Genomic DNA, 12,973 nt, shown 5'->3' on the forward strand with positions numbered 1-12,973 from the left:
CTTGCAGCGGATGGTGGGGACAATGGCACACATTTACCCACACCCAGGCAGCACCAACAAGACTGAAGAGCAGAGCTCTTGATGAAACCCAGCTATCCCATTTGTGGAAGCAGCAGGATACGTACGTACATACAACACACATGCTGATTTCAGTATGAGTATCTTTGCATGAAGCACATGCAGTCTTCTACAATATAGAACGTAACTGCTAAAGCACATGAAAGTATCTTGAAAACACAGGACAGAAGGCCAGAAAAAGGTGTTACATGATGAAAGTTACACCCTTATGAATATTCCATTTTGAGTTCTATCAAGAAATAAACTAGCATGTCTACAACATAATAAAAAAATGTTCATGCTTACTTTAAAAAAACCTGATAGTCTAGAAAAGTAACCACTCCATTCTGCAATGATTAGCTAATTAATTTTCTTTAATCTGCTTCACTGTAGGTAAGCCATCATAACTAACAAGGCGCTTGTTCCCTATGAGCTATGGAGAGCTTGAAGAGAAGCACTCCTAAGAAATGGGATCTCCCCATAAAGAACCTGAGCTACTGTGAAAAACTTCAGCAGCACTGACTGCCAAAACTGCAGTTCATCTCACAGGACCTACCACAGGAAAAGGAAACCAGAGTAATCCACTGACCGAAATGATGGTATCGCCTCGTAGAGGCAGGAGCCCAGAATGAGGGAGCCCTTTTTTTTGGCATTAGGATATAAACTCACCTTCTTTCTGTAACTCAAAAAGTGCACTTTGCCTCTGTCCAAAATGTTGGTAAGAAAAAACACCGACTGAATAACAGGAAATGGGCAAAGAGAAACTGAAAAAAGCTAAAGAGCTGCTGAGTATTATGAACCCAAAAAACAGTAAACACAATTTCTTCTTGTGATACATGACAAAGATTCAACACTGTTTCCTGTTTATGCTGTCTTTAAGACACCTACTTAAACATGAGGAACTTCTAAATACTAAAATATTAAACACTAGAAATCACTAATAAAGTTAAGGAATAAAAGGTAACTGCAAAGCAGAAGAGGTAGGTGAAGAAACAGGAATATGAAAGAGTATCCTACTTTCTCCAGCAATCTGTGGCATTGCACTCCCCAATAAAAAAAAAAAAACAAAACAGGAAATTAAATCAAATCAGGAGCATCTTAGGGATCTGATGGCAAAAAAAAAAAAAAAAAAAAAATTTGCAGATTTCCAGGACAAAAGACCACGAAGAAGCTAACTGCCAACTTTAAACGTTTCCAATTATTAAGCATTAAACAGAGTTCTGTTCTCTAGTTTTAGGCTCTGGTGGGGGTGGTTCACACACTTTCTGAACAATCTAACAGAGCAGGGCTCTCTCAGGCCTTTTCACCCAGCATGAATGGGAGGGCTCTCTGAAGCTGAAAGGCATGTTTTAGTCCCTGCTGCAAAAGCCGGTTTTGGAATCGGCAGCTTTAAACAGACCCGTGCAGGGAAGTCAGTAATAAGAGGTTAGGAAATGAAGTATATTCTGCTCACCACAAGCAACTCGGTCACAATCAGAGCTGATGGGGCACAGCTGTAACTGAATGAGGACAAACACAGAAGAGGCCCTCCCCAGAGCCTGTGCCTCTTCCCCAACACCTAAGGCACTACTTGCTGGTCAGAGCAGGAGAAAGAAAGTCCTATCTATGCTGAATAATTTCGTGGTCTGCATTCCTTCATCTTGCAGAATTGCTGAATCTTCTTACAGAGCTCAGCTTCGTCTTTATGTCCTTTAAGTGTGAACTGCTTTCTGCATTCATTCCTGCATTCTTGTTGAGGAGGTTCCAGTCCTCAGAATAGCAGGGCCTCAATGGCCTCTTGGTATCCCCAAAAACCTACCCACAAGAAGAATGTCATGACCATGTTCAACATCCAACAAGCTACCACATCCAAGCCACCTATATCTGTATAGTAGCAAAGAGGAGGGAACCCTACAAAGGAGGCAAGCACAACTAGCAGTCCCTCCACCAGCAGGAATTTGAGCTTTCTTCCCATGCTTCTGCAGTATCTTTTAGTGCTTTGTGGTGCTTGGAGATTTGAAAGACCAGTTTAGCCAGGTGCATTTGGTTTAATATGTACATCTGCAGAAAGGCTGATGAATGCCTCTCTTCTCCAGACAAAACACACTTTCTCACCACTTTGACTCTTGGCCTTATGCCTTATTGATGCGGTATCATCGGATGAATAGTTTCAGTTATCCAAACCAACTAAGAAGCATTAAAGTCTGCCAAGAGGACCCAAAATTTATTAATCTTTGATTAGGTCTCCACTCCAGGGAAGGCTTTCTGTACAACTCTAGCAGATTCTAACAAGATCTGTTATTGACATTTCTGATCAGAAAAGCAATATAGCGTATCCATACGGTTGCATGATTCCTCCTGCCTTCTTTCCCTGACAATCACTAACCTCCCATACACCTTCCTGGCACAAGTAATAGTTGACAAAACAGACAGGAACAGAATAACTGCTTCGTCAACAGCAGCTACTGAATCTGTGTCACCCTCAGACCATCCTACTTCTCTCACTCTTTGAGTGTAACTGCTGAACTACTTGACCTTCATCTCTAGGTGAAGAAGACTTGGGCTTCAGGTCTTGAGCAATGTCCGACTGATACTTTCCACAAAAGCCAGAAAAGTCAGGAAATACAGACTGAACACTAAGACACATCAGAAAGCAGTATGGAGAAACATTTCTCTAAGGTTTATAAAAGTCTGCTATACAAACGTATACCAACACATTTCTGGTCACATAACAGATACTACTGACCTTCATTAAGCCTTCTCAATATTTAAGTTATTTATTCTATGTCCAGAAAACCATTAAGAGTATAATATGACGAGACTCCAATGTGCTGGGAGTTTCAGGGATCTAACATTAAGTAACAGGAGTGTCAGAAGCAGCAGCCTAACCTAGAGCACTAAAGAGATGAGAACATAGTCAGGAATTGTTTTTTGTAAGTATCTTTAATAGGAACAAAATCCTTCAAATTGTTACATTTCAGCAAACTGCTTTTCCTTAGGTCTAGATGGTGAAATAGCTTATTCTGACATTAACAGAAGTACAGTAGTTTTCATTTCAAAAGAGCTTTCCATCCTGAAGTTAAGAGGGGAAAAGTTTCTCAAATGAAGAATGCCCATTTTTCCCCCCAAGTTGGCATTACATAAAAGTTTGGGGTGGACTTTTGATTCAACCTTTGACACTGCTTCAAGAATGTGTCTTCAGTGCTAAAAGCACCTTCAAGTACCATCAGAGTTCCCCAACTACCCTTTTGCAAAGTGTTCGCTTACCCTAGTTTGAAACTACCACTACTTTGCATCAACTTACGCCAGAAAGGGAGGCTTAGCCTTCCAGGCACGCTGGATGCATTTTTGTTTTTTCCTACCCTCAACACAGGGCTGAGAAGGAACGGGAAGCGTTTATTAACTTAGTAGGCAAGAAGAGCCCAAGCCTCAGCTTCCAACCTCAGCTCCCGGCTGATGACAGTCTTCCCTTCTGCAAATGAAGAGGGGTTTACAATTTTCTTGAAGCACGGTAACTTCTTTGGTCGGGATTTCTTCATTTCTTGGATCTTCTCAGAAAAAGCAAAGCAGTGCCTCAAAGAAGGCCTAAAACAGCACTGAGATGCCTTATCGACCCAGGAGGCAATACGCTATGCCAAGTCTTCAATGAGAACAGCCCCCCGAACACTGGAAAACAAGGTAAGAATTATCTTTTTCTGGTAAACTGCCTCAACCTCCTGTCATCATTTCTTCAATCGTAAGTCACACCTGAAATCTCACGTTCGATAATTATCAGCGAAAACATGCTATGAATGTGTCTTATCTTTTTAAAACCCGTTTGGGCTTGCAATCAAAAGTGTTCTCTAACCTTAAACCGTACCAAAGTTTCAAATTGTTTGGAAGAGTACTTTTTAAACCAGTTGTTTTGAACTGACCGCGTATCATTCCTCCTCCCACCCATGCCGAGTTAGAAGACCCAACTGCCTCACACTCACTTTCTCCATACCATCTCCCTCAGACATGGAATGGCATACAAACTGTTCAAGCAACACCAGTCAGTTCTGAAAAACTAATAATCTACTAAAAGCAGAAGAAGGGAGTAAAGCAAAAGTATAAAGACAATATTGATCACAAGGCTAGAGTGCAGTAAACAAATAGTTTTATCTGCCTACAGCGATTACATTGTGTGCACTAAAATCATCCCTTTAAGCTAAAATTGTTTAAGAAATACATGAGGATTGTATAATTAAGGAGCAGGGTAAGTTAAAAACTTCAAGCTGTATACAGCAGATGAATTAAGAGAAAGCTGCTCTGTAAGGCGAGTTTTGGGAAGTGTGAAATTGGAACGCTGTAATACAGTTTTTTCTATATATATGAAGTTAAGTCTCAGTCTTTGTTCTAATCTAATCTCTACACTAAAATAGTCAGTATCTTTTAGAACTTATTTGAAAACAAAGGAGTGCAAACAAAAAGGAGCATTTGATAAGTGGTAACTTTTTCTTACTGATGATGGATTAAGTTCCTTGGATAAACTCAAGGAAGAGAGTAGAGACATAAGTGCTTTTTGGACCATAACTAATAATTCCAAATGAATTTTAATTTTCTCATTTTACTAAGCATATGCAACTATGTAGCTGTCATTCCTTCACCTAGCCTCATACCACAAAAAGATCATTCTTGCCATCTACCATGGTTCACTTATTCTCCCCATGTTTTAAGTTTCCAATTTTGTAAAATGGGGCAAGTCCTGAGCCGCACGAGGATGTTAGAGATTAACAGCTGTGAACAGCTTAAAATAAGCTTTCCATAACTGGGTATTTCTTCACCAAGCTGCTATCCCCCCGCACCAGCCTGGCTTTATTTGTAGCCAAGGCAGAGTTCGTTTGAGATACCAACAGGCTGCTTACAGCCATGTAGACATTCAAAACAATCCCTGTTACAGAGCTTCTCAAGTTTCACTCTCCTTCCTTAAACAAGTAAAAAAGAGCTAAATCAGAATATGAGAACAGGAGGATAAACATGGTAGGGTCAAGGTTCACATTCTTGCTGCTCAAGAAAACTCCTGCTATTTTTCTTTTAAAGCTCTTTATAGCTATTATATTTTTTGGGAAAAAAAATTAAATGTACTCATTATAACTGCTACAGTGACGCTTGTCCAGCCTGCAAGTTTTCTTCAGCAATGGAAAAGGCAGCAAGAAACACCAAACACTGCTCACACCAAGCAAAAGCAGAGATCTCCCTCTTCCAGCAGCAGCCCGGACTGCTCCGTAGGCTTGGAAGCCCAGCTGGGCTTTATACGGACTGCTCAGTCTCTGGGGATTAGACATCTTTATGGAAGTTAAATGGAGTTAAATCCAGTTGGCGGTCGGTCACAAGTGGAGTCCCCCAGGGCTCAGTTTTGGGGCCGGCCTTGTTTAATAAATTTATCGATGATCTGGATGAGGGGATCGAGTGCTCCCTCAGCAAGTTTGCAGATGACACCAAGTTGGGCAGGAGTGTTGATCTGCTGGAGGGCAGGAAGGCTCTGCAGAGGGATCTGGACAGGCTGGATGGATGGGCTGAGGCCAACTGTATGAGGTTCAACAAGGCCAAGTGCCGGGTCCCGCACTTGGGTCACAACAACCCCATGCAACGCTCCAGGCTTGGGGACGAGTGGCTGGAAAGCTGCCCGGCGGAAAAGGACCTGGGGGTGTTGGTCGACAGCCGGCTGAACATGAGCCAGCAGTGTGCCCAGGTGGCCAAGAAGGCCAACGGCATCCTGGCCTTTATCAGAAAGAGTGTGCCCAGCAGGAACAGGGAGGTGATCGTGCCCCTGTACTCGGCACTGGTGAGGCCGCACCGCGAATACTGTGTTGAGTTTTGGGCCCCTCACTCCAAGAAGGACATTGAGGTGCTGGAGCGTGTCCAGAGAAGGGCGACGGAGCTGGTGAGGGGTCTGGAGCACAAGTCTGATGAGGAGCGGCTGAGGGAGCTGGGGTTGTTCAGTCTGGAGAAGAGGAGGCTGAGGGGAGACCTCATCGCTCTCTCCAACTACCTGAAAGGGGGTTGTGGTGAGGTGGGTGTTGGTCTCTTCTCCCAAGTGGCAAGTGATAGGACAAGGGGAAATGGTCTCAAGTTGCACCAGGGGAAGTTTAGGTTGGATATTAGGAAGAATTTCTTCACCAAAAGGATTGTCAGGCATTGGAACAGGCTGCCCAGGGAAGTGGTTGAGTCCCCATCCCTGGAGGTATTTACAAGACGTGTAGACGTGGTGCTCAGGGATGTGGTTTAGTGGTGGACTTAGCAGGGTTAGGTTTGCGGTTGGACTTGATGATCTTAAAGGTCTTCTCCAACCTAAACAATTCTGCGGTTCTATGATTCTAAGTACAGATCAGAGCAACACGGAAGGAGCTGACAGAAGGCCATTGAGCAACTCTGCCTCCCAATCAGCTAGACACACACGCTGTTCATGCCTGTTCGTAAGGGAGTTGAGGCCTTCCTTTTCCCAAGCGCTTTAATCAGCTGCAAAGCAATTACTGGTACTGACCTTTAACACTTCCCAACTGTCTCCAAATTACATCAGAGAATTACTGTTGTTCACACTTAGCTTTTGATTCAGCTTTTTTATAGATCCAAGTTGCTCATTTTCAAGGAGTTAATTCAATCACATCGCACAGTTGATACCCAGTTGCAGGTAATTTTATCTGGGCAACCAGTTTACTGAACAGCTTCCTTAAGATCCTATTTTGATTTACACCCAAAATGATTTAGGTGTATTTTCAATCTTTATGCATAAATAGCACTTTCCCTGTCCTCTGCATCTTTAATACTGTAATACCACAGTGTACTAGAAAAGTTTTATTGAAAGACAGCTACGGAGCGAGAGAGGAGGGTCTGACAACCTGGTCTGGGCAGCAGCAAGCTACAGACTGCAAAATCAGCAGTAAGGAGAAAGAGCCTTTACAATTTATCATGTGCTCTGTCGTCCTATGACAATCACCTTTGGTGTCAAAATAAAATTCACAATTTAGTCCCCTGATTTGTTAGCTTGCTTCTGTTCTTGCTTGGAGCTGCGAAAATAAGACTTTTTGAAAGCTAGATGTGCTCTGTCACGTCGAAGGAACAAGCCATTTCACTGCAGGCTGCCAGCAGCAGGCAGCTCCGACAAATCATGCCATTAAGAAAAAAAAACCATGAAAGGACAAATTCTGTATTACAATTCACAGCAAGAAACATGTCAGGTTCAAAACATTTTATATAGAAGATAGATCTGATTCATTTATGACAATGAACAGCTTTTAAGGAAGGCAGGTGCTTTCCACACACAGGGAGGAGGGACCATCCTTGCTCCAAGTAGTACGGAAGAAAAAAAGAACAAAGTAGGCTACTAAGCGGCTAGAGAACAAGAGAAAAAAAACCAAACAGAGCTGGCAAAAGGTATTCCTTGCTTAATATTTTTGAACAGTAAGTGGATTAACTGTTGCAACTTTTTGTAAACCCACCTTTAAACATAGTCTGTAACAGTGCTCACCCGTGTGAGCCGGGGAAGGACAGTTTTGTCACAGCAATGTTTGCTCTCTGCAGTGCGTTCAAGTCAGTAATACATCCTCTCGTCCTCATGTTTTGTGGGCAAGAAATATTATATACGCAACTCTGAGGAGGCAGGGTTTGTTTGTCTTGTAACTCTGTATCGGAACAGGGAGATGAAATATTTCCTACATTTTTCCGAACAAGTTAAATACCACAACCTTTCCCTTTTATCATTAAAATGAATTAACCGTATGTATTCAAAACTTGTACTACCACCTAAAGCACGGGTACATTCAGGTTTTAATCCAGATGGGGCCCAAACACATATCTACAAGAAGTACCCTTCTCCCGATGTCTGCCGCATCTCAGGTCTTAGTACTTTAGTTTAGGTCATCTACGTCAACAGTAAACTAGAAATAGCTTTCGCTTTTTCAGGCGGACATCTCAAAGCGCTTCAAGTTGCCCATATTATTTCTGGAGCATCTAATTAAAGGAAAAACCATAATGATTTAAGGAAACAAGTTTTCTATAACTATATGCTGCCATTTTCGAGGATTAACTGCTTTATGGAGAACATTTCTAAATTTGATACGTGTAGAATTAAACTGTCATTCAAACGCCTGCTATTTGCCAACAATACGCTGCAGGAATTTTTTAATATTTAGAAGGTATGCAGAGGCCTCAATCAAGAAGCAGAAGAACACACAAAGCAACCCCTGGCTGCACACAGATTCTGGGGTAGAGGTTTAAAAACATTTAAAAAAAAAAATCTCCTCTTACTATGTATGTTTCAGAGTAATCCCTACTTTTTGCCTTATTCCTCACACAAGCAGAACGTCAGAAGTCTCCTTTCTCTTCTCTGAGGCCTGGAATGATTGTTTCACCCCTTTTGCCTCACTTCATCTCATCCTTCCACTTACCAGTGATTTCCATTTTGTGGCCTGGATTTTATCTTAGTTAACAACTATGCAGGGGCAGGGGAGATCTTCTTAAAGCCTTCACCCAAATACCATTAAGTTTGGTAGAAGGCCTCTACCTTTTCTAGAAAACGTCAGAAGAGGTCTGCAAAAATAACAGGCGATTAAAATTCACCGACTGAAAGACTAGTAGTTTGACGTATCGCAAAATTTACCCCATCTTGCGATGCTTCTCTGGCTACCATTAAAAAAAATAGACTGCACCTCCTCCTTCCCCTAAAACTCTGGGTGAACTTCTGTCTTACTCTTTATTATCTAAATTCTATATTTGCTCTTTTTTGCCCAGGATTATTACTGCAGTCAGTTCCGTAGTTACCAAAGGCTACCCCGAGCCTTACTGCCCACGTACAAAAACCCCGCAGCATTTTCCAACCTTTCAGAATGCTCTCGGTACTCCCAGACCAGTAAAACCGAGGATGGAGGGCCAGCAATCACCATGGGCAACTCCTTCTGGAAACTGGGAGGAAATTACCAAGATTTACTGATTTTTTTATTTAAGCCTATTTAAACCCACTCCTGATAAAATAAAATATGTAACGTTTTCCACTTAGTTACTAAGTGGAAACAGATGGAAATGCTGAGACAAGTATCTTATCCTGCTTGTTTCCAAAAAGAAAGTATTTCTGAATACTTCTGACTTCCCTGTAACATCCTTTCTGTTATAAAAATACAAAGGACAAACAACTTCAGCAGCTATGTCACAGCTGAAGTCTTCCTAGGTCCCATTTAGTTCAGTCTGTCTCTTTAGTCTTGACAGGCATGGATTCCTGATGTGAATTTTAAGGTTATTTTATGATATTTTTTTTTTCCTAAGTTTTAATACAAAATCTCCTTTATTTTCTCTGTAAGCACAGATGATTTTAAGCTTTGCTACACAGAGCAAAAGAGAAAAAAATCCAGGTAATTCTCTCAAATGGCAGTACTGAGAAAGTTTTAGAACACACCTGCAGATCACCAGGACCAGATGGCATTCACCCAAGAGCTCTGCACCTTTAAAATGCAGCTACCGAACAACTAATTGCAGGGAATAAAGTATCACTTTATTTAACCTGGTGAACTTGAAGCCTAAAACTAGCTTTTTAAGCAAACTCTTACACAATTTAAAAAACCCACAATGAAAACATACAGATGGACAAGGACAGTATGATCGATAGTTCATCTGAATTCCCACAGAAGTATTTTGCGTGGGCTTCTCCAAACAACTTTAAAAAGCTCACTTTCTTTTGTGAATCAGCAGCTGGTTAAAACGTACGAAATAAATCAAAACAAATAAAAAAATTAGAAAAAGGGCAACAACTAGGGTCCCAAAAGAAACAGTGCTGCTCAATGTATTTATACGTGATCTCGGAAGAAAGATGAATAGCAAGGTAGAAACATGTACTAGTGATAGAAAAATTATTTAGCTTAAACCTACCAAACCTGTCACAAACAGCTGCAGAATGATTTCATGTTAATAAGCAGCCAGACAATGAAATGGCAGGTTTAACTTGGTGCTGACAAAAGCAAAGTCCTAATCAGGGGAGAAAACCCCTCGCTGAACAACGACCGCTAAGTTAGTTAACCTCACTCTGATCAGGGACCTGTGGCCATCCAGTACATTCAGACAGAAGTGCCCAAATCTTTATGGCAGGCATGCTAAGAAAATAAATACTTGCAGGGTTTACAAACATCACCAACAGGTATTTGAGCAGCGACTGCTGCTCACTTCAGGTGAGTTTGTCTTTCTGAAAAGACGACAAGCAGGGGATAAGCCATTTGCCACTGTCCACTGTGTCCTGACTGGCAAATCCTTTCCTCTGGGCTTGGTTCAGTCTAACCCAGGAGCTTTGTGGGACCAGTCGATGTTTGCGGTGTCCGCTGGATCCTCAGAAGTCTCTCATTCTCCACCAGCTCTGCAGCCAGGCTGTCCATCTGCCCCTTGCTCATCTGAGATGTATCCCACGCCCTCCTGGGCCGCAAGTTTCTTTCCTGCTGAGCTTTCACACACTCACACTCTTCTGCCTGCCCCATCTCACGTTCTGGGAACTTCTTCCCCCCCAAGTATGCTCAGATGATCCCAGGAAGGAGCCATCTCCCTTCCTTCCGGAGGGCTTCGCCTGACCTGAGTGCCACAGCCAGGACAAAGCAAACAAGCAGCCCTCCTCTGTGATGGACGGCAATCCTTTTGAAGAAACATGACATTTTAACATACAAATAGAGTAGATCCTGTTTGTTACAGCCATTTGGAAATTAATCTTGGAGCCACTGTTCAAGGATCTCAATATAGAGCCGCAGCCAAAGAGGTAGAAGTAATGTCAAAAGTTATTACAAGAAAGAATAAGGAAGTAAACAGAAGGCATGACATCATTTGACTATCGTGTGTTTGCATCTCGAGTGCTGGTCTGGTTAGCTTCTCTCGGAAGAGACAGTAGAGCTCAAACAAGTACAGCTGGTCTGATTAGCTTCTCTTAGAAGAGCTTGAGCAGAACGAGAAGCAGCACATCTTCTAATGGAAGATGCATCAAACTTGACTTGATACACGGCTACAGCTCAGAAAAACAGCAGATACAGAGAAAGGCAGGAACGGTACTAAGGAGGTGAACAGACAGTTATTTACAGCTTCCTATAAACCCAAGAAGGGGGACACCTCACAAAGTTATCAAGCAGCCAACTCAAAACCAGGCAGAATGAAACAATAATTACCTTCTGCACAGGAAGAAGAAACCCTGGGGAACTTACTACCATAGATGGTTACCGAGTCCAAAAGCTCAGCTGAGCTCAAAAACTCAGCTGGTTACACCGGTTCATAAAAAAAAAAACAGGTTTATAAAGGGCCCTCAAATGTCTTACAGCCACTGCTGTTTCAGAAAAGTCACTAACCTGGGTGACTGTCAGAAAGTGGGAATGCCTACCCTTCATTTACACTCTTCTAAACTTCCCCCGAGTACATCGTTAGCAGGAATCGGAGGGTCTGGAGCCAGCTGGGCCTCAAGGATGACTGGAATTTGCCAGACTGAGCTACACTGTTATTTCCAACTACTATTTTTTATTTCTGCATCTCTCACTGGCATAGATGACTACAAATGCCTGGGTACCATCCATGCGCTCTCGTTCCTAGATGACTTCCAGAGCAACTTTCACCAGTTTCAAGCCATCAAGTCCAACACGCAACATAACTATGATCAGCTCCGTCAGCAGCAGCATCTCTACTTACAGCTCACCTAAAACCTGCACTTTTCTGCAACAAAACTTAGGATCTCCTGCAATCTTTTAGGATCTTCCAAGAATGCCTTTAATTCATAACCTATTCCCCACGGGAGACCTTGCTTTACGTAAAATCTCTTGCCTTTTTAATGTTAAGAAAACTTTTCCTAACTGAATTACTGATAGGAAAATGACCGAATCAGCCACCTCCACTGCCTGCACCGGGAAGGATCGCAGTGCTCCCACTGTCCATCTCCAAATAATCCTAAGGCAGCGAATCCCCCGTGCAATTACATGCTGCGTGAAAGGGCAGTTCCTGTTCTTTCCGTTAAACTTTGTTGGATGCTTCCAACTTCTCACCTTACGAAAACCAGTGAGTAATCACGGCCTATTCACTTTCACTACCCCAATGACCAAACGTACTGCGTGTCATTTCCATCTGGTTACTTCTTGGAACAGCCACGAGCAGTTCCCAGAAGCATAGATAGGCACCAGAAAGAAAAAAAGAAGTTCCATCTTCTTCCCATCAATTATGTACACTAAATTAGAGCTCGAGTTTTGAGAATCACTTACCAGTTAAACCTGGTTTTAGGGAGTAAGCTGACCAACATACCATGACTAGACTGCGGACTCAACAGCAGAGGAACTGAGCTTCTTAGCTGTATGTAACCCGCTCTGAATCTCATCAGCAGGACCATCCCAGCGACACTACAGTTCCCTCTCAAGTGACTCCAGGTATTAAATATCAACAACAATCTCACTAGCAACCACCAGAACACATAATATAGCATATAAAGCACGCTGTCATTACTGAGCTTAAAAAGGAAAGGTAGATGGGCATACCTTCAGTAGAAGTTATTTCAAACGTGAAATCTTCTCCACGGACAGAGAAACATTTGGGTTACAGTTCCTGGAATATACCCAGCTTCAGAAAATTATTTTCATCCAGTGTGAATTCTTTCTCAAGCTTCCTATCCTGGAAAATATTTTTAAAAGTTACTATTAACCAAAGGTAAGCGAGGGCCAAAGATTATTTTCTTTCCCCCCTAAACAAACTTCCATGTAACCTTTCAGTCCAAAGCAAAAATTGCACAAGACTGTAGGTGACTAACACTCTTTGCAAAGCCATCACCACCACCATGACAGACGTACTCCCTTGTTACCCCCTTCCGCAGCATTGGGCAAACATGAACCTTCATCCCAAGCTGTGACAGCACAGGGGTTAACAGCCCCTTCCCCTCCATAGCCCTGGGACCCGGCTGTGAGACTTGTACCTCATTCAAGAACCC

At 42.4% G+C, this 12,973-nt stretch overlaps 1 protein-coding gene across 1 annotated transcript in view; it reads right to left on the bottom strand.

Moving 5' to 3' along the window:
* PPP6R2 (protein phosphatase 6 regulatory subunit 2) overlaps positions 1 to 12,619 on the bottom strand; it is an 81,064-nt gene extending 68,445 nt beyond the window's left edge. Inside the window, exon 1 of the mRNA XM_059817053.1 lies at positions 12,528 to 12,619. The gene's annotated coding sequence lies outside the window, so the exon portion shown is untranslated. The remainder of the gene's footprint in view (positions 1 to 12,527) is intronic.
* Between the last annotated feature and the right edge of the window lie 354 nt (positions 12,620 to 12,973).

This window comes from Gavia stellata, chromosome 4, assembly GCF_030936135.1.
Source record: "Gavia stellata isolate bGavSte3 chromosome 4, bGavSte3.hap2, whole genome shotgun sequence".
Lineage (NCBI taxonomy): Eukaryota > Metazoa > Chordata > Aves > Gaviiformes > Gaviidae > Gavia > Gavia stellata.